This window comes from Physeter macrocephalus, chromosome 10, assembly GCF_002837175.3.
Source record: "Physeter macrocephalus isolate SW-GA chromosome 10, ASM283717v5, whole genome shotgun sequence".
In the NCBI taxonomy this organism is placed as follows: Eukaryota; Metazoa; Chordata; class Mammalia; order Artiodactyla; family Physeteridae; genus Physeter; species Physeter macrocephalus.
In genome coordinates this window covers 27,714,134-27,734,288 of record NC_041223.1, presented here as the reverse complement: position 1 = coordinate 27,734,288, position 20,155 = coordinate 27,714,134, and the positions used below count along the sequence as shown (strand labels likewise).

At 39.0% G+C, this 20,155-nt stretch overlaps 1 protein-coding gene and 1 long non-coding RNA gene across 4 annotated transcripts in view; one reads left to right on the top strand and one right to left on the bottom strand.

Annotated features, from left to right (window-relative positions):
- The window catches only part of BCLAF1 (BCL2 associated transcription factor 1), a 30,239-nt gene extending 30,094 nt beyond the window's left edge, over nucleotides 1–145 (bottom strand). For all 3 annotated transcript variants that reach the window (XR_448077.3, XM_007112236.3, XM_007112238.3), the window contains exon 1: nucleotides 22–145. The gene's annotated coding sequence lies outside the window, so the exon portion shown is untranslated. The remainder of the gene's footprint in view (nucleotides 1–21) is intronic.
- LOC129392460 (uncharacterized) lies at nucleotides 32–20,155 on the top strand. Its single transcript, XR_008618336.1, has 2 exons — nucleotides 32–114; nucleotides 19,712–20,155. It is a non-coding gene; the product is annotated as an uncharacterized lncRNA (long non-coding RNA).

The window sequence follows — 20,155 nt, the reverse complement described above, 5'->3', positions numbered from 1 at the left end:
TGAATGCAACGCAAGGCCTACCTGACACGCCGAAGCACGGTTCCCGGGACTTATCTCCCTTGTAACTACACCGCGGCCATTTCCCGACTCAAGCACAGGAGAAAAACCATAGAGGTATGTTCGACGCGCTAGCTCCTCTCCGTCACTTCCGATTTGGGGCGTGGCCTCCGGTGCCGCTAACTATATGGGCAGGCCCCGCCCACCCCTCCGCCCTAAACCGGCTCCCTGGCCGCTAAAAAGATGTTTCCTGAGGCTTTCTGGGAAGTCGCATGGCTGGTCTCGCGCGATGCTCTGGCGGCCCCGCCTTCCGGCCTTAAGCTGCAGCCTCCGCCAGGGTGGCGGTAGATAGCGGGCGGGGTCTTTTTGCTCGGCCCTGAGGTTGACGGTCCGTACGGTTGGCTGCGCTGGCCTCTTTGCCTTGCGTTGAGGGAACCCTCCGGACTTTTTTGTCGCCCCCACTTTTTGCTCGTCTGGTCCATGCTCTCTGTGGGGCCGACTCAGACCAGGCCAGAAACAAAAAGATAACCTCACACTGACGAAAAGACGCGGAGGCAAGGGGCTGCTCTGTTCGCACACTGCGTCTCTCTACGCCAGGAAGCGCCGAGTCTCTTCTCCGACGCCAACTGGAAACCAGGAAGTGCTGCTTTTGCTTTGATAGAAAATATGCCAGACGCACTTAGAAAGTAGAAAAATGGCCACGATCTAAGTCCCTTTTTTGAGTGGCGTCACACCAACTCTACCACCCGTAGCGGAGTTCACGCCGCAGTGCTCCGAAGCGGCTTAGGCTTCTTGGCGGTTTAGCGCCAGAGGATGCTGCTTTTTCTCGGACGTGGTTGAAGCATTACCACTTCGGAACCTAGGGACGTTGGCATGAGCATGAAAATAAAGCAGAGCACGAAGCTTAAGGATCAGTTGTGCTGGCCGAGAAACACAATCTAATCTGCCAAAAATATAAATCAGGTTATAAATAGGCAAGCCACATTTGATTTGGATAGAATTTCAGCAGGAGCCATAGAGCACGTTTTCTATTAATACTTTGCTGCGCTTACTTCCTTAGGGCCTAAAATCGTTATAACTTTGTTCTTTAGGCACGTAAACTGCCTTAAAGGATTTCAAAGTTGTAATTAACAACCAGTCTTCTGTCAGTTAAATGCAGTCCAGTATTGGGCCCTAGTTGTGAACTTAACACTGTGCTTAGGGCGTTCTCACCTCACGATCCAATATACCAGCTCAACTGGAAAAAATACGTGATTTTCATGGGATGTATTCTCAGTTTTGTTGTACAGCCTGCCCCTCACCCCATCAGCACCATCAGAATGTGGAAACAGTAATCTTTGGCCTATGTGGTGCACTGATAAGTCCCAAGCATTTAGTAGGTGCTCAGTAAATATATGTTGAATGGATAAACTATATTAAAAGAAAAAAAAAAAAGAAAACCTAACCATTGATGGCTCAATACAAAACTCTACTATTCTGCAGGTAAAGGAGGGGGAGGGGGGACCCCTTAGGGCTAAAAGCCCTTATCCATTTTTTCAAAATACACAAAAATCTGGCAGGAGTGCTTTGCAAGCTAGGATATTATCTTAAGCCTTTCTCTGCAATTCTATTGCAAGTGCATTGAAAATGAAGTTACCTTTCAATCTGAGGTAGTATAACTGTGCTTTCAAATAACCTGAGGTAATAACAAAGGAGACAAGACACATTGGAACAAAGCCTTTAATGAAAAGCAGTCCAGGCTTCCCTTGAATTAAATCCATTTGATTTGTGATACTGGCTTTTACCAACCTCCAAAATTAGAGGATCTTGAATTTAGATCATGTTTTATGTACTTCACTGTATTGTCTTATTTTACTTTCAAAACCTGAATTTCCATCATTACAGTTGCATTCTTTGTTCCATTCTCTTGTTTCCTGTTGAAAATACAAATAATGTGGAGAGAAACATACAGGGGAAATCAAGAGCCCATTTAACAAAAAGACATTGAATAAAAATAGAAAATTGTTCCAAGAAGAAATATAAATTGTAAACAAATGACTAACCTTATTAATAAGATAAATGCAGGCCTTCCCTGGTGGTCCTGTGGTAAAGAATCAGCCTTCCAATGCAGCGAATGCAGGTTCTATCCCTGTAGGGGAACTAAGATCCCTCATGCCTCCGGTCAACTAAGCCCCTGCGCCACGACTACTGAGCTCGCGTGCTTCAAACTACAGAACCCATGCGCTCTGGAGCCCTCGTGCCACAGCTAGAGAGAAAACCTCCATTCCGCAACTATAGAGAAGCCCACACACCACAACGAAGAGCCCACACTGCAACGGAAGATCCTGCATGCCACAACTAAAACGCAACACAGCCAAAATAAATAAATTAATTAAAAGCAATTGGTAAATAAAAGGTCACTTAAAAAAATAAGATAAATGCATACAAAAGGAATACTGAAATATTTTACATCTAATAAATTAGTAAACTAATTTTAACTTATAAGTCATTGACAATTTACCACAAATATATTTATAAAACTTTTTCCTTAGGGTTTTGGTTTTGGTTTGTTTTGTTTAAGATAATTGAAAGGGAGAACGGGAAGACTTGATGTCTGAAAAGGACAAAGAAGATAGGAATGAAAATGGGGTTGGAAGGCTAGACCACTAAGGCAAGCTCCCTCATTCTACTAGTTTTGCTTATTTTATTTTGTTTGTGTTTTTAGGCTGAACAATATCGGAACTGTTTTCTTATTTGGGGAAATTAAAGTTGAGGGGGGATTTGGAGTCCCTGTCTCCTAACTCGCTGAGAATAGTGACGTTGCTAACCCAACTATAGTAGTGAGCAGCAGGCGAAAGAGGAAATGGGGCCAACAGAGGTTCCATTAAGACTGGGGGCGGGCTGCGGGGAGGGGGTTGGCTATCGTTTCTGCTGCCTCCTCTGTTCCTATCCTTCCCGAGGCTTTGCATTCATTCTTTTTTTTTTCTTTAGTTGTGGTAAAATGTGCATTGTACTTTGAGCTAGCTGATATCTTTCAGTAAATTTCTTTTCTGAGTGAGTTAACCAGAGTTGGTTTCTGTTGCGCACAAACAAGAATCCTCGATTGCATACTCTGAGTAGAGGCAGTTTCTGTTTATGAAGACATTTTCCCAAATGGTCTGGCAGTTTTCCCTATTTGTACTATTGAAATAAATGTTTCCCCTTGCCTAATCTATTTCACTTCCTACTGGTGAACACAAGTTGACTGGGTTTTCCATCCCCCACTCTTTCTATCCTCTTTTGTCTACTAAGAATGTGAAAGTTTTTTGTTTTCCCCCAAGATTTAAAATTACAAAAATTATTTATTCAAGAATTATTTATTACAGTATTGTTCCTTAATATTCATTTCTCCATTTTGAAAAAAAAATTAAAATATCAAAGTGCAACTGGTAACCATTGTTCCTAAGTCCCACCAAGATTAATGTGCATCTTTCTCAGAAAGATTATTGCAACAAATGGAATATGTAATACTTTCAAAGTTTTCCTAAGAAATCTTTGCCCCAAAATTATGCCAGCTGGCTATTTAATGTAACTACTAAAGAGCAGAGAGGAAAGTCTACTTAAAATGTAGTAATGGAATTATGATTAAATTCATCACCAAAAATCATTTCTCCCTTGAGAGAGGTTATAAGAGGAGCAAAGCATCTTTCTTTTAAAGCAGTTGTCTACACAACTGCAGACAAATATTTCTGTGTCTGTCCCCTAAAAGGTCTAAATTCTCAGTTCTACACACACAATTTAAAAAAAAAATCAATTGACCTCACAAGCAGAGGGCTAAAACATAGAGGGCTCAAAAAATATGGTGATATCCAAAAATGGTGAAATATTACATTGGGGGAGGGAGACAATAACCCTTTGCTCTCCAGACTTCTTGGGGTGTTGAAATTTCACCCTCATTGCTTATGAGAACTAAAAAGTAAGCCTGGTGTAGAGAAGGAGTCACCACAGATATTGACAGGAAGTACCATTTTTTTCTCAAAGTGTGATACAAGAATAACCTGGGTTGCTTATTTTAAAAATAAACCACTACACACACTTACTGAATTTGTTCACACTTACTAAGGCAGAATCTGTGAGGGCAGGCACACACATTGAAATCTGAGAACCACTGATTTATTGAGTACCTATAATCATCCAGATATCATGGGAATAAGACATCGTTGCTACTTCTCTGTTGGAACTCAAAATCTAGCAGAGATAGGGTATAACTCTCTAAACAAAGGAAACAGAAGGACAACTTCATGGGAGAAGTGCCAGTGGTGAAAGAGGGAAGGCCTAGCTTTTAAAGAATTGGTGGGATTTCACCACATACTTATTCATTCATTCATTCATCCATTCATTTAACACACGAAAATGAAGTATGTGCAGTGTACGGACACTGAGCCAGGTGCTTGGGACAGAGTGGTGATAAAAGACTAACATTGACACTGCTCTCCAGGAGGCTGCCACTCTAATAAGTGGGACAGACAGAACACACGGAAACAGACATAATACAAGGTCTGATACTGGCAAGGAAGTGGCAGAGAATATGAGAGGGAGACTTACTTTAGAGAGGATGCTTCATCGGGAAAGTCCTCGTGAGGAGACAAGATTTAAGGGAAGAACTAAAAGATAAGGAGTAGGAAAAATAGGAGGAAGAATATTCCAGTTAGAGAAACTGACCTGTGCAAAATACCTGGAGCAGAAAAGGTCTCCTTATGTTTCTGGATTGGAAAAAATGGTAGTGAGCATAATGAATCAGGAGGAAGGTGGTTCAAGATGAGGGTAAATACATAAGTGCAGGTCATGCAAAGCCTATAAACTACATAAGTGGCTTGGATTTCATTCCAGCTGCAGTAGAAAGTTATCGAAAGATTGTAATCAGAGGTATGACATGATTTATTTGAAAAAGATCATTCAAGCTGCTATCTCTGAGAAATGGATTGACAGTGGGCAGGGAGACCAGTTAGGAGGCTGTTTTAGTAGTTTAGGTGAGGTAACAATGATCATTGTGAGTAAAGGAAAGTGTAAATAATTGTAAATCTATTTTGGAAACGGATGGACAGATCTTGCTGCTTTATTGGATTAGGAGTTTAGAGAAAGAGGAATTAGTGTTGCTATCTAGGTTTTGGCCTTAATTAACTGGATTTTGATACCGTTATAATAATTGGGAAGATTGGAGAGAATGATAGGGAAGGAAAGAATGAACAGGTTGGGAGAAAGAAAGGAAATTAGGAAATCCATTTTTAATATGTTAGGTTTGAGATGTCTGTGAAACGTCCAAGTAGAGAGGCAAGATATGAAGTCGAATATGTGGGTCTGTAGTTCAAAGGAGAATTCCAGCTTAGAGATAAAGCACAAAGATGATACTTAAAATCATAGTATGACAGATATAGAGAGACAAGAGATGACCCAGGACTGAACCCCAAAGGATTTCAACCGTTATAGATTTGTTAAAAGAGGAGGAGGAACCAGTAAGGAGATTGAGAAAGAACAGCCAGGGAGGTACGAAATAAATGAAATCAAGTGTATTAGTTCTCTGCATAACAAAATTTAACAGCTTTAAACAACAGACACTATTTCACAGTGGCTGTGGGTCAGGAATTTGGGAGGGGTTATCTGGATGGGTCTGGCTTAGGGTCTCTAATGAAGTTGCAGTCAAGCTGTCAGCTGAGACTGCAGTCATTTGAAGTCTGGAGATTCACTCCACAATCACTCATGTGGATGTAGGCAGGAAACCTCAGTTCCTCATCACATGGACCTCTCTGTAGGATCCCTGAGTGTCCCCATACTATATCTGGCTTCCCCCAGAGTTAATGATGGAAGAAAGGGGAGCCCAAGACAGAAGCTGCAGTGTTTTATAAGCTAATCTCAGAAATGGCACACCATCACTCTACTGTATTTTATTGGTCACCCAGACCAATCCCTGGTACAGTGTGAAAGTAGACTACACAAAGGGTAAATACCAAGAGGTGAAGATCATTGGTGACCATCTAGGAGACTGACTACCAGACCAAGTGAAGCAAGTGCTTCAAGTGTGTGAAGTCAAAAAGACAAGGACAGAATATGCTTATGTGCAATCTTGTCTGCAGGAATTACTACATGAATGCAGTAACTACACCCCACTGAACTGAACTGGGTTGGAATACTGAAACCTATAAACACCTCCAACACCTACCAGCTACTTCAACTCACACTCATCCTCCGTTCATGTTACAACTTTCCTTCTGATTTCAGATTACTCTCCTTCTACCACTTGACAACAACTCACAACCCTCCTGATACCCATTTCTACAAGTAAACTTCAGGTATTTTTAAGATAAAATATTATTTTAGTATTTATGTATTTCTTTTTTTTTTTTTTTTTTTTTGTGGTACGCGGGCCTCTCACTGCTGTGGCCTCTCCTGCCGTGGAGCACAGGCTCCGGACGCGCAGGCCCAGCGGCCACGGCGCGCAGGCCCAGCGGCCATGGCCCACGGGCCCAGCCGCTCCGCGGCATGCGGGATCCTCCCGGATCGGGGCACGAACCCGCGTCCCCTGCATCGGCAGGCGGACTCTCAACCACTGCGCCACCAGGGAAGCCCTTATGTATTTCTTAACCACTTAACATGTGTAAAAGTCTGCTACCGTATTTGTTAGGTTCCTATTTTTTTTTTCATGTGTAACTGATGAAGTTTTTGAGTATTATACCCCAAACCTATTTTTCCCAAAAGCCTAGTGGTTTTTATTGTGATTTTGCCTAGCACATTTATTTTTTTAAATTATTTTATTGTAGTATAATTGATTTACAATGTTGTGTTAGTTTCAGATGTACAGCAAAGTAATTCAGTTATACATATATATATGCGTTCTTTTTCAGATTCTTTTCCGTTATAGGTTGTTGCAGGATATTGAATATAGTTCCCTGTGCTACACATTAGGTCCTTGTTGTTTATCTATTTTATAAATAGTAGTATGTATCTGTTAATCCCAAACTCCTAATTTATCCCTCCCCCTCTTCCCCTTTGGTAACCATAAGATTGTTTTCCATGCTGTGAGTCTCTTTCTGTTTTGTAATAAGTTCATTTATGTCATATTTTAGATTCCACATGTAACTGATATCATATGATATTTGTCTTTCTGGCTGACTTACTTCACTTAGTATGATAAACTCTAGGTCCATCTATGTTGCAGCAAATGGCAATATTTCATTCTTTTTTATGGCTGAGTAATATTCTATTGTATATGTGCATATATATATATATATTCACATCACATCTGTATCCATTTATCTGTTGATGGACACTTAGGTTGCTTCTCTGTCTTGGCTATTGTAAATAGTGCTGCTATGAACATTGGGGTGTGTGTATCTCTTCTTATTAGAGTTTTCACCTTTTCCGGATATATGCACAGGAGTGGGATTTCTGGATCATATAGTAACTCTATTTTTAGTTTTTTAAGGAACCTCTATACTGTTCTCCATAGTGGCTGTATCAATTTACATTCCCACCAACAGTGCAGAAGGGTTCCCTTTTCTCCACACCCTCTCCAGAATTTGTTTGTAGACTTTCTGATGATGGCCATTCTGACTGGTGTGATTGATTTGCATTTCTCTGGTAATTAGCAGTGTTGAGCATATTTTCATGTGCCCGTTGGCCTTCTGTCTTTAGAGAAATGTCTGTTTCGGTCTTCTACCCATTTTTTGATTGGGTTATTAGGTTTTTTGATATTGAGTTGTCTGAGCTGTTTGTGTATTTTGGAAATTAATCCTTTGTCAGCTGCATCATTTGCGAATATTTTCTCCCAGTCAGTCGGTAGGTTGTCTTTTCATTTTGTTTATGGTTTCCTTTGTTGTGCAAAATCATATGTTTGATTAGGTCCCATTTATTTATTTTTGCCTTTACTTCTTTTGCTTTGGGAGACTGACCTAAGAAAACAATGCTACGATTTATGTCAGAGCATGTTTTGCCTATGTTCTCTTCTAGGAGTTTTATGGTGTCATGTCTTATATTTAAGTCTTTAAGCCATTTTGAGTTTACTTTTGTGCATGGTGTGAAGGAGTATTCTAACTTCATTGATTAACATGCGGCTGTCCAGCTTTCCCAACACCACTTGCTAAAGACGCTGTCTTTTCTCCATTGTATATTCTTGCCTCCTTTGTCATAGATTAACTGACTATACATGTGTGGGTTTATTTCTGTACCCTAGCACATGAATTCTTACGAACACGTACGTTTCATTACAGCAGAACTGACTGTATATAGTCCCAGTTTTAACAATAAGGAAATTGAAGCTTGGAGAAGCATCTTGCCAAAAGTCACATGAAAATTAAGATTTTATCAAATGTCCATCTGTCTCTAAAGACCACCTTCTTTCCACAGCAGTATTTAACCACATAAACACTTATAATAGAGGTAACATTAGATCAACCTGACCTCCTGTTGTTCTTCTTATATGCAACTTGGTTAATAGTTCCCATATGTCTTATTCTAGGTAGCAGGATATATCAATATATTCTAGCATGTGTACATATACATATATATTTATTTATCTGAACACTTCTCTTATTGCCCCAAAATAAAGAAATTTAGAAATTTCACAGTGTCCAAGTAATGATTAAATTGTCTTGATAGATGAATGATGCATGATATAATTCTACCGTAAGTAATTTAATTTTAAGTAGTGTTTTCTGTCATTTCAAATTTCTTTTTTTCATTTATGCAATTAAGGCGCAAGGTAAGTAATAATATTACCATTCTCCCTGACGTACTGTGCTTTCTCAGCAATGACAGTGTTGGGAATACCCAGCTCTAGCTCTTACCTGGACCACTCATCTCATATACCACAACACTACTGACGTTAGGGAAGGCTAAGTAGTTCCCAGATCTGGGCCACAATGATGTGCTACACAAGGGTGTACAAAAGGATAGATGTGAAATGGAAATCTATGAGGGGGTTTCAGGTCAGTGTATTTATAAATGCTGTAAGAAAAGACACGAGAGGTAACAAGATGAGCAGAATTGTCAATTCACTGGTCCAAGGGGACTATATGGTAATGATATCCTCATTCAAGCCTAGACAGCTCAAGGGTGAATTTAGTGTGCACATTAACTGGAAATGAAATGTTTAAAACGTAAGAAAAATGAGGCACTAAGGGTATACACAATGGAATGACAGGTGTGGGAAAGAAAGTAGAATTAAATAATCTCTCTGAGAGGATGGCTCAGTTATAAATATATGAATTACCTGCATGGAAGGCATATGCCCTCCAACTTTCCAGAGATAAGCAATTGTGTCAATGCCAAAAAATGATAGAATTTTGAAAAGTAGATGAAATCAGCTAGATGAATCAGGATGCCATATTTTAGTCTGTTACTCGACACATTTTTCATCAAGGCAGAAAATAAATTATCAGTGCCATACCTGAATCCTCTATTCCGCCAAACCTTAGGTTATGCTTTGTTTATGAAAATGCCTGACTCTTGCCCCACGAAACTGAAAGGATTTAAAGAGCAAATGTAAGGAAGGGGAATAAATCTTCAACTAGGCTTTAAAGTTACTGGGAGTCTTGAGATAAATCCAGGTCACGTAAGCAGAATTCTGGCCACCTTTGCAGATGGCTTGTCTTTCCAGTGTAAGTTATATGATCTTATACAGGCTCATAATAATTTTACCTTGAATATTACCTTAGATGTTCTACAAGCATTATCAGAGACCCAACAGTTTAACTCTCCATCCTGTAGTCATTCATAAAGAAAACTGCATTAGAATTTTATAATGAACTAGTTATATAATGAGAATATACATATATAATCATTCTGTAACACAAATTTTTTTCTTTTTTTCAACGTAACACAAAATTTTTTCCTTTAATGGAAAAGACAAGGACTTCCCTTAACTACTTTATCTGATTTCTAATATTATGAGTCTCATGTTCAATAAATATTTATTTACCACAAGAACCAAAATGTTACACTTTGTTCTATAAAATAATTGTAGTATACGTCACCAAATCTAAAAAAGCCAGTTGTTAAGATGCACTATTATTTTCATACCAGTAAGAACGAAAAAAATCCTGCTCGTGAATAGTGTTGCTCACTTACAATATGCGTCTCAGTTTTAGAGTTGTTAAAATGTGCAAAAAAGTACATCTTAGGGCTTCCCTGGTGGCGCAGTGGTTGAGAGTCCGCCTGCCGATGCAGGGGACACGGGTTCGCGCCCCGGTCCGGGAGGATCCCACGTGCCGCGGAGCGGCTGGGCCCGTGAGCCATGGCCGCTGAGCCTGCGCGTCCGGAGCCTGTGCTCCGCAACGGGAGAGGCCACAGCAGTGAGAGGCCCGCGTACCGCAAAAAATAAAAAAGTACATCTTAAAATAATGAAATATGGTTTTTGATTATATCATAAAGTTAGTTTAATTGTTAGTATCCATAACTACAGCAATTACAGATAGAGCATTCTCATAACAAATTTATCATGAGTTTACCTCAATTTATCTATTTCTTTGACTGAGAACGAGTTTTCCACGTAAATTAAAGTATACAGAACCTTCCAATTAGTTCATAATTTACTAAATGCTATTAAGAAGACGAGTGAAAGAAGTGAGCCAAGGAGAAAGTGCCTGAACTGTGGAAACAAATGGCAAAAGTGACTAAGTCCATCTTAAAACAGAGTAACCAGAAAGTTATCAACTCATTCCACACTTCGGAAATGGTAAGAAGTAAACAGCAAGAAATTAAAAAGCTACAAAATTAAGAAAACTGATCTTATTAAAATGACTGGGAAAAAAAAAGTCTCTTAAGCCAAAGAAACGATTGGGGAAGTTACTTTAAAATATTTGAAGAAATATAGTTAAGTGGTTAGCTTTCCTTTGCTTCTCTAGAAAAGCGAAAAGGTGTCAATTTGAACAGCAAATAGAGTTATCCTTAGCATTAAGGATTGGGGATGGATTGGTGAAAATGGAGGTAAAAGGGAATGATATCTATTAAATAACTATGTGCCACATTCCATGTTAGTAATTTTATTCAATATTCACAAACAATCCTCAAAGAAATATATTCTCAAGCTCCATTTTATTGATGAGGAAACCGACATTTTTCAGTTTGACTCAAAGCCTATGTTCTTTCTACAACTTTTTGGTTGTGAATTTGCCGTATTGGAATGGGAGATTGTCATCTCCATCCTTCCGGATGTGTTTGAGATTAGGTCAGAAAACACTGTTGGGGAGTATTCCGTGAGCGGTTATGCTTGGAAGCAGTTTGAATGGATGTCTTTCAAATTACTAAGCAGCTCTAACCTTTTGGAGAACTGCAGAGACAATTGTGTCTGTATTTGAGTAGTTTAGGAGAAATATCCGTTGAGCCCAAAAGACCTGTTTTTTTTCCCTTGTAGCTGAAGTTCATTTGCTCACTTATTTTGTTTGAAAATGGCTTATCTCTGAAGGCAAGGTTAGTATTTGTAAGTTGTTAGGGGTTTTCGTCATGTTTTTTTACCCTTTTCCTCTTCAATATCCTGATGTAATAAACTGGAGCAATAGTATGAACTTAGCTTTAAAAAGGCAAAGGTTTTATGGTTGCTCAACTGTAAAATTACATCTTAAAAAAGTACATTTGTGGGGTTTCCCTGGTGGCGCAGTGGTTGCGAGTCCACCTGCCGATTCAGGGGATACGGGTTCGTGCCCCGGTCCGGGAGGATCCCACGTGCCGCGGAGCGGCTGGGCCCGTGAGCCATGGCCGCTGAGCCTGCGCGTCCGGAGCCTGGGCTCCGCAATGGGAGAAGCCACAATGGTGAGAGGCCCGCGTACCGCAAAAAAAAAAAAAAAAAAAAGTACATTTGTGGAAACAAACACAAAAGTGAATAAGTCCACCTTAAAACAGAGTAACTAGAAAGTTATCAACTTGTTCCACACCTGGGAAATGGTAAGAAGTAAACAACAAGAAATTTAAAAGCTAAAAAATTAAGAAAACTGATCTTATTTTGCTATAACTTCTCAGGAAAACAATCACTAAACTTCAGAGCAAAAATAATATGGCCTTGATCCCAGTGAAAATCACAAAGAAATAAAAGAGAATAATAAGAAAGCATTTTGAAAAACTGTACAAAGACAAGACTGTCTCTTTTATCTATTAGTTAATCCAAGAGAGGATTACAATAAAAATCCCTAAAAAAACCTCTGATTTAAGAAGTTATATGTATATTTGTACAGAAATAGGCAAGAAGAATAAAGCTCAAAATGATACTGTAATTCTCTTTGGTTGCCCACATTATAGGTAAGTTTTAAACAATTTTCTTCCTTTGCTTTTCCATATATTCTAACATTTCTACAATAAGCATTACTTTTATAATACAAAAATAATTTTTTTAATTTAAATAATTTAATTTTACTTGAATTGTGTAAGATAATGAGGAACTAAGAACTAAGAAAAGAGTCTTCTTTTGTATGCGGTTCTTATAAATCAGGGCCAAAACTATACTTAAATAGAGAAAAATAAAATATTTGTTAGTAAATCACCGTTTTGATAAACCTAACTCAAAATTACTGCTAGGGGGATATTGCTTCCAGAGAGAGCCTTTGAGTTTGTTTCTTTTTCTCTATGCCCTATAGTGCTTTTTTTGCTTAATGAATTTTTTTTTAATGAACTTTTTCTCCCATTTATTTCTAGTATCTTTTTTAAAAAAATATTTATTTATTTTATTTTTGGCTGCATCAGGTCTTAGTTGTGGAGTGCAGACTCTCTAGTTGTGGCACACAGGCTCAGTAGTTGTGATGTGCGGGCTTAGTTGCCCTGCAACATGTGGGATCTTAGTTCTCCAACCAGGGATCGAATGCATGTCCCCTGCATTGGAAGGTGGATTCTTAATCGCTGGACCACCAGGGAAGTCCCAGCTTAATGAATCTTCTCGAACAATGAAGGGGAGTACTGTAGTTCAGTGAGAAAACTATAAATGTTATATTGTTTGCTTCCATTTAAAAGGAATCTTTATACTGAATTCCAACCAACCATGATATATATGCCTAAAAATGGCTTGATCTTTTGCAAAACAATTATTTTCAAAATTTATTTTGTGATACTAGGATCTGGCTAGTTAGGTTAAAAGCTAACACCACTGCCTCGTTTTTAAATTCAGTTTTAGAAAGGATTGTAAAATTATGGACCTGACTTTGTTTTTCTAGTGGTTTGCCATTATTTTTTTTTTTATGTCCATGACAAAACAAAAAAAATACAAAAAAAACCCATTAACATTGTACTGTAACTAGGTTAATTTCTGCCAACACAAACCCATCCAGTAGCTTTGCCTAGACACATTCAGTCTCCATTACTTATTCCAGGGAGATATTTCTGGCAATGGCGTATGGGATGATCTGTTGCCTCTATGATGAGATGCTCATTGTTTGAAAACAAGTTCATCAACATGCTTAAATATCATTTAGGAGCAAGAGCCATAAAAATATTTATCATTATTGGTCATTTACAATTTATTCATAAGGATCCGGTTGGCAACCGTCTGGTGTATAAAACTGGAAACTGGAGGAAAAAAATAGAGTAAAAGTCACTGGAAAAACATAATTTAGTCTCCACATGTCTTTGGTACGTATTAAGTTAGTGAACTAGATGTTAGTGGAATGAGATGAATGCTCTACAGTAGAGATACATATATGGAATTTAGCACAAAGGTAAGTTGAAATTTTACTCAAAAGTGTATGTTGAAGGACAAAATGGAGAAAGTAGTAATAATATTGTAATTAACTGGCAAATGTACTAGGGAGTCTAGGGTAGGCTGTAGTAAGAAATAGACTCTAAAATATACAACTGCTTATGTGCAATAGAGGCTTTTTCTCTCTCAACAGTTCAAGACAATTGTGTTAGGTTGGTAAATGTTTCCTCAAGCAGTGATTCAGAACCCTAAGCTATCTGTGGCTCTCCAGCCTCATAGGGCCCATGGATAGAATTCAAGAGTCCACCAAAGGATTCATGGTTAGAATTCAGCGCTGCCGGTATACTTGTACGGGAAAAATTACATCCTGTTAACTTTGACCCAAGATTTATCATTTCCTTTAATTATGAATGTAGGCAAAAACTACAGAAGTATTTGCAGTACTTGAACCTTTGTAGCAAACAGAAATCACAGATTTATTTTTTTTTATCATCACTGTTGTTGCCAAGCTTTCAAAGAATCATTTATACTCAGCGCTCTTTCAAAGTTGCAGTGGTTATTAGACCTGCCTCTAGATCTTGTATTTTAATACAAAACAAAGACAAAAACAAAAAACTCATTGTGGTAGGCAGCTTTAGGATGGCCCCCAGCTTCCCGGCACTCATGCCTTTGTGTAATCCTCTTGCAATGAATAGAGTTTGGCAAAAGTGATTCGATGTCATTTCTGAGATTAGGCTATAACAATTCAATGGATTCTGTGCCCTCTCTCGGAGCACTTGCTCTGGGGGAGGTCATGCTACCATGACATGAGGCAACTCTATGGAGAGAGGTCAGTGTGACAAAGGACTGAAGCTGGCCAGCAGCCGCTTGAGCAAGCTTGACAGTGGATCTGTCCCCAGTCAGGCTTCCAGATGATTGTGTTCCTAGTTGTCACCCTGAATGTAGCCTTTTGAAAGACTCTGGACCAGAAGCTGCTCCTGACCCACAGAAACCATGAAAAAAACGTTTTAAGCTGCTAAGTTTTAGGGTAATTTGTTATATAGCAATAGATAACGAGTATACACAGATAGATTATATCACTGATTTTCTAAATATTCTGACAATTATATTCACTATAATTTGTTTCCTTTAAAATTCTAGTATTGTATACATTTAAAAAACATTCTGTGAAGGGATCTAGAGGCTTCTAAAGTGTGCCAAAGGAATCCATGGTACAATAAAGATTACAAGCCTCCTTGTTGCCTTGTACCAACTGTCAAAAGGAAAAAAGAGTATGGAGGAGTATACTCTTTATATTGGCCTAGAAGAAGAAGATATCATTTCTGATCACATTTTATTGGTGTGAACTAGTCACGTGACCACCACTTGATGCAGCGGGGGCTGAGATATGTAGTCCTTGCTGAACAGCCATTTGCTAGCCATTGCTCCATATAAGGGGAGGATATATAGATACACATATATATATATTTATATTTATATTTATATTTTGACCACACCATGTGGCATGTGGGATCTTAGTTCCCTGATCAGGGATCGAACCTGTGCCCCCTGCATTGGGAGCACGGAGTCTTAACCACTGGACTGCCAGGGAAGTCCCAAGGGGAGGATATATTTTAATGGATAATGCCAGAGCAAATGCCCAAAATATTAAGATAAGCAATGAAAATAATATCTACTAGAATAGAATCTTAAAGCTCATTTGAAAAATAAACACAGAGTCAAATGAAAGAAGCAGATGATAATGACATAAACCATTTTCTGTAAAGTGATTTTTATTTCAAGAGATAAGACATCTATAAATCTGAAGATGTAGAGAACTAATTTGGGTCCAGCATCTAGATCAGAAAATCAGAAATCAAATTCTTCTTTAGTGTACCTTAAGAATAAATTTGTGAGGTTATGAACACAGAATCTTAATTTTTCTGAAGTAACTGAACAAGGAATGGGATAGAATCATTGGTGTTTCATTTATTCAATAAACATTTGCTGAAGGCCTACTATGTAACAGAGACTATAGGAAGTACTGGGGAAAATGAGATTACCAAAACTGAGACAAAACCCAGAGACCCTAGGATGAGGGAAATGGCTCAGCCAAGTATTGATAAATCCATAACGTTCTCTGCTCAGTACTGTGACATACATAACCACAGGGTGCTAAAAGCGACGTGCTGACAGCAAAATAATTCATAATTACTTGTTTCATTTCAACATGCCTTGAGCTAAAAAGATCAAATTAAATTGGAATGTCAAGCTCCAGTTGTTAAATAGGGTAAGATTCCTCTGGGGATCATTTATCGGGCCTTCCCAGGATCCCTGAATCCACAATGTAAAGCTGTCCATCAATGTTCACAGAAAAGAGTCCAATCCTCTGCTGATGGGGGCATGGCAAGAAAGAATTCTTGGAGGTCCACCATGGGGTTCCACACACGAAGTGTTCATGTGAAAAAATTAGTAATCCTATGTACCCTCCAACATTTACAAGCTGACCGATGACTAATAAATGACTCCTGGAGAAAAATCCGGGCACAGGGAAGCTGGGCTGCCAATAGCTCATCAATATCTTTGAGATTAGGCAAACCTACTCTTTCTTAGGACCGTGGCAGCCCCATGCTCAGGTACATGCCTTGATGAGAAGAAGAACAGAGTGCAGGCTGGATCTCAGTCCCCTTTGACCCTCAGCTGCACATTCTGATGCAAACAGTAACCTATGTAACTAACAGTCATAGGCAGAGACCCTGCAGGAAGTTCCTCAGAGAAACAGCCCCTCTCCCTACTATGCTCTTCCATCTGAACATCTCTGACTTTGTGACCCTCCCCTTAACACCTTGGAGATTTTAGCACCATGTCTATTCGCTCTACTTAGCCGACAGGACTACACAAGAATTACACTCAGTTTTATAATGTTGACTATTCATTCAACAAATATTTATTGATCAACTGTTCCTTGGGTGAAGAAATGAAGTATTATACATTCATGACAAATAATGATAGGAAATGAATTATCTCATCAAACACAAGTAATTTCACATCAAGTAAAGAAATAGAAACGAAGAAAACAATAGCAAAGATCAAGAAAACTAAAAGCTGGTTCTTTGAGAAGATACACAAAATTGATAATCCCTTAGCCAGACTCATCACATGTTCTTAATAGAAGAAACACAAAGCCTATAATACAGTATTCTGAAGAACATCAAGTTCTTAGAGCTTCTAGAATTTTCCAGCTAGGAAGAATTCAAGTCCTAAAAAAATGCAAGGTAATAAAACATACTTCATACTGACTGAAAAAGTTTGGTCTTGGACCTTGTTTCACATGGGTAAGATTCCCCATTTATTAAGCCATTGATGTCTGTGTCACTGTTTCTGGGCTCTTTCTTTGGTCTTGAAGTTGGGCAACTACAAGGCTTGGGCCTGGGGGATGCAACCCAACAATAGGAGAGCCAGCCAAGAGGCCGAGGAAACTCCTGGGAATGCCGAGATGCCAGGAAACAAGGACGGGGAACAGAAAGTTGCAGCAGTGGTCCCAAGGTGGCCATCCCCTAGCAAGCGGTGCCCTGTGGCAGCTGTCTACTATGAGAGATGTCTTTCTCTTCCATCATATTGATGATATCGTGTTAACCTAGGTCTTTCCAGTTTAAAAGTAGCAGCCCCACGCTCACGGTTCATCTGATTGCACAGAGATGGCTGAATATAGACAAAACTTAAGAACCTGGATTAGCTACAAAAGACAAGCATTCCCCCGACCCATCACCCTTAAACAATTACAGACCCAGACTTTAGGGACATTAACTCAGGAGCAGGCTTGTGAATTGGACTTGCTTAGTTACCCAGGAGGGCTGGGTTGGGGCCTGTAGCAATGGCAAAATAATAAGACTACCTTGGGCTTCTGGCTTTAGCTGTGGAAGGGGGCAGAGCAGTGACATACCATGATAGCTGTTGTTCCCTGTGCTGTCTACAGTGCGTTAAAACAGATGGGAGATATTACAAAAGGCCTACCCGAGTTCTCAAGCAACGCAAAAAAAAAAAACACTGTTTGGGGTCTAGAACAGCTGTGTGTGACATAAGGACCCCCAAGACTGTAAGGGTTGTGCAGGATATGTAGGGGTGGAGTGTAGGATCAGGCCACAGAAGATGGCTGTTCTCATGCTCTTTGAGGACCTGCTCAACACAATTCCTGCTTCACCTATGTTCTATTCATATGAATGTGTTTGCCCTGTAGTCCGGAATGGCTCCACCTGCTAGCTTATTAAAGGGAAATACCTACCCTTGTGATGGTCATTAACCTGAGGAGCGATGAGGGACGTGCCCCAGCTGCTGGTTTCCCTGGTAGCTGATAAGCCAATCTGATTTCAATTCCCCCTATATATTGTAGCCTCCTTCTCCCCCTCAGCTAGAGAAGACTGCTCCCATGTCTTGTCCAGCGTCTGCCACACATGGCGGCGTGTTGCTCCAAGACCTGCTTAAGGTATGTAAGATCTCCCATCTATTAAGCCATCGATGTCTCTGTCCCTGTCTTTGGGTTCTTCCTTCAGTCTTGAGCTGGGCAAATACAGGGTTTGCAGGCCTTAGGGGCGTAGCCCAACGTACATATACTGCTATACCCACTAGGAGATCCCTGCATTTTTACCAAAATACAATATCTACTTCTCCTTGCCTTTGTTACTACCTTAGCTTCTTTTTGAAACTGCATTTGTTTACTTTCCAAAAAGATTTTTTTTTCTACTCCTTTGCCTCCTTCCAACAATGGTGCTGCCTTTTTGGCACCTTTCCTTCAATTGATGGTTTCTTACTACTCATACTAGGTGCTCATCTTGGTGCCCATCTCCAGCTGGCTCACCCACTTTCCTCATCCCCAGCCACTGACAATCAAAATATTTGAAAAAGCAGTGGCCTGTGGCACCAACTAGCCATAATATAGATCTGTAAGTCCTCCCCACCCCCACCTTGGAAATCAAGTCTTGTGGACCAGCCTACCTGAGGTACCCATAAGCATGATTTCATACACATGTGTCCACACACACATTTACATGGTCTGCTTTCTTTTTCTATGAGACCAAACTTTTTCAGTCAGTATGAAGTATGGTTTATTACCTTGCATTTTTTTAGGACTTGAATTCTTCCTAGCTTGAAAATTCTAGAAGCTCTAAAAACGTGACGTTCCTCAAAATACTGTATTATAGCCTTTGTGTTTCTTCTATTAAGAATATGTGATGAGTCTGGCTAAGGGTTTATCAATTTTGTTTACCTTCTCAAAGAACCAGCTTTTAGTTTTATTGATCTTTGCTATTGTTTTCTTTGTTTCTATTTCATTTATTTCTGCTCTGATCTTTATGATTTCTTTCCTTCTACTGATTTGGGGTTTTCTTTGTTCTTCTTTCTCTAGTTGTTGTAAGTGTAGGCTTAGATTGTTTATTTGAGATTGAATTGTTATAAACATCCCTCTTAGAAATGCTTTTGCTGCATCCCCTAGGCTTTGGGTTGTCATGTTTTCGTTGTCATTTGTTTCTATGTATTTTTTTATTTCTTCTTTGATTTTTTCAGTGATCTCTTGGTTTTTTATTTTCGTTGTCATTTGTTTCTATGTATTTTTTTATTTCTTCTTTGATTTTTTCAGTGATATCTTGGTTTTTTAGTAGCACACTGTTTAGCCTCCATGTATTTGTGTTTTTTACAGTTTTTTTTTCCTGTAATTGGTTTCCAATCTCGTAGCATTGTGGTCAGAAAAGATGCCTGATACAATTTCAATTTTCTGAGGCTTGATTTGTGACCCAAGATATGATCTATCCTGGAAAATGTTCCATGTGCACTTAAGAAGAAAGTGTATTCTGCCACTTTTAGGTGGGATGTTCTATAAATATCAATTAGATCTATCTGGTCTATTGTGTTATTTAAAACTTGTGTTTCCTTATTTATTTTGTTTGGATGATCTGTCTATTGGTGTAAGTGGGGTGTTAAAGTCCCGTACTATTATTGTGTTACTGTCAATTTCTCCTTTCATGGTTGTTAGCATTTGTCTTATGTATTCAGGTGCTCCTATGTTGGGTGCATAAACATTTATAATTGTTATATCTTCTATTAAACCCTTAGCCAGACTCATCGAGGAAAAAAAGGGAGAGGATGCAAATCAATAAAATCAGAAATGAAAAAGGAGAAATCACAACTGACACTGTAGAAATACAGAAGATTATAAGAGACTGCTACAAACAACTATATGCCAATAAAATGGACAACCACGAAGAAATGGACAAATTCTTGGAAAAGTAAAATTTTCCAAGACTGAACCAGGAAGAATTAGAAAATATGAACAGACCAATCACAAGCACTGAAATTGAAACTGTGATGAAAAATCTTCCAACAAACAAAAGTCCAGGACCAGATGGCTTCACAAGTGAATTCTATCAAACATTTAGAGAAGATCTAACACCTGTCCTTCTCAAACTCTTCAAAAAATTGCAGAGGGAAAAACACTCCCAAATTCATTCTATGAGGCCACCATCACCCTGATACCAAAACCAGAAAAAGATATCACAC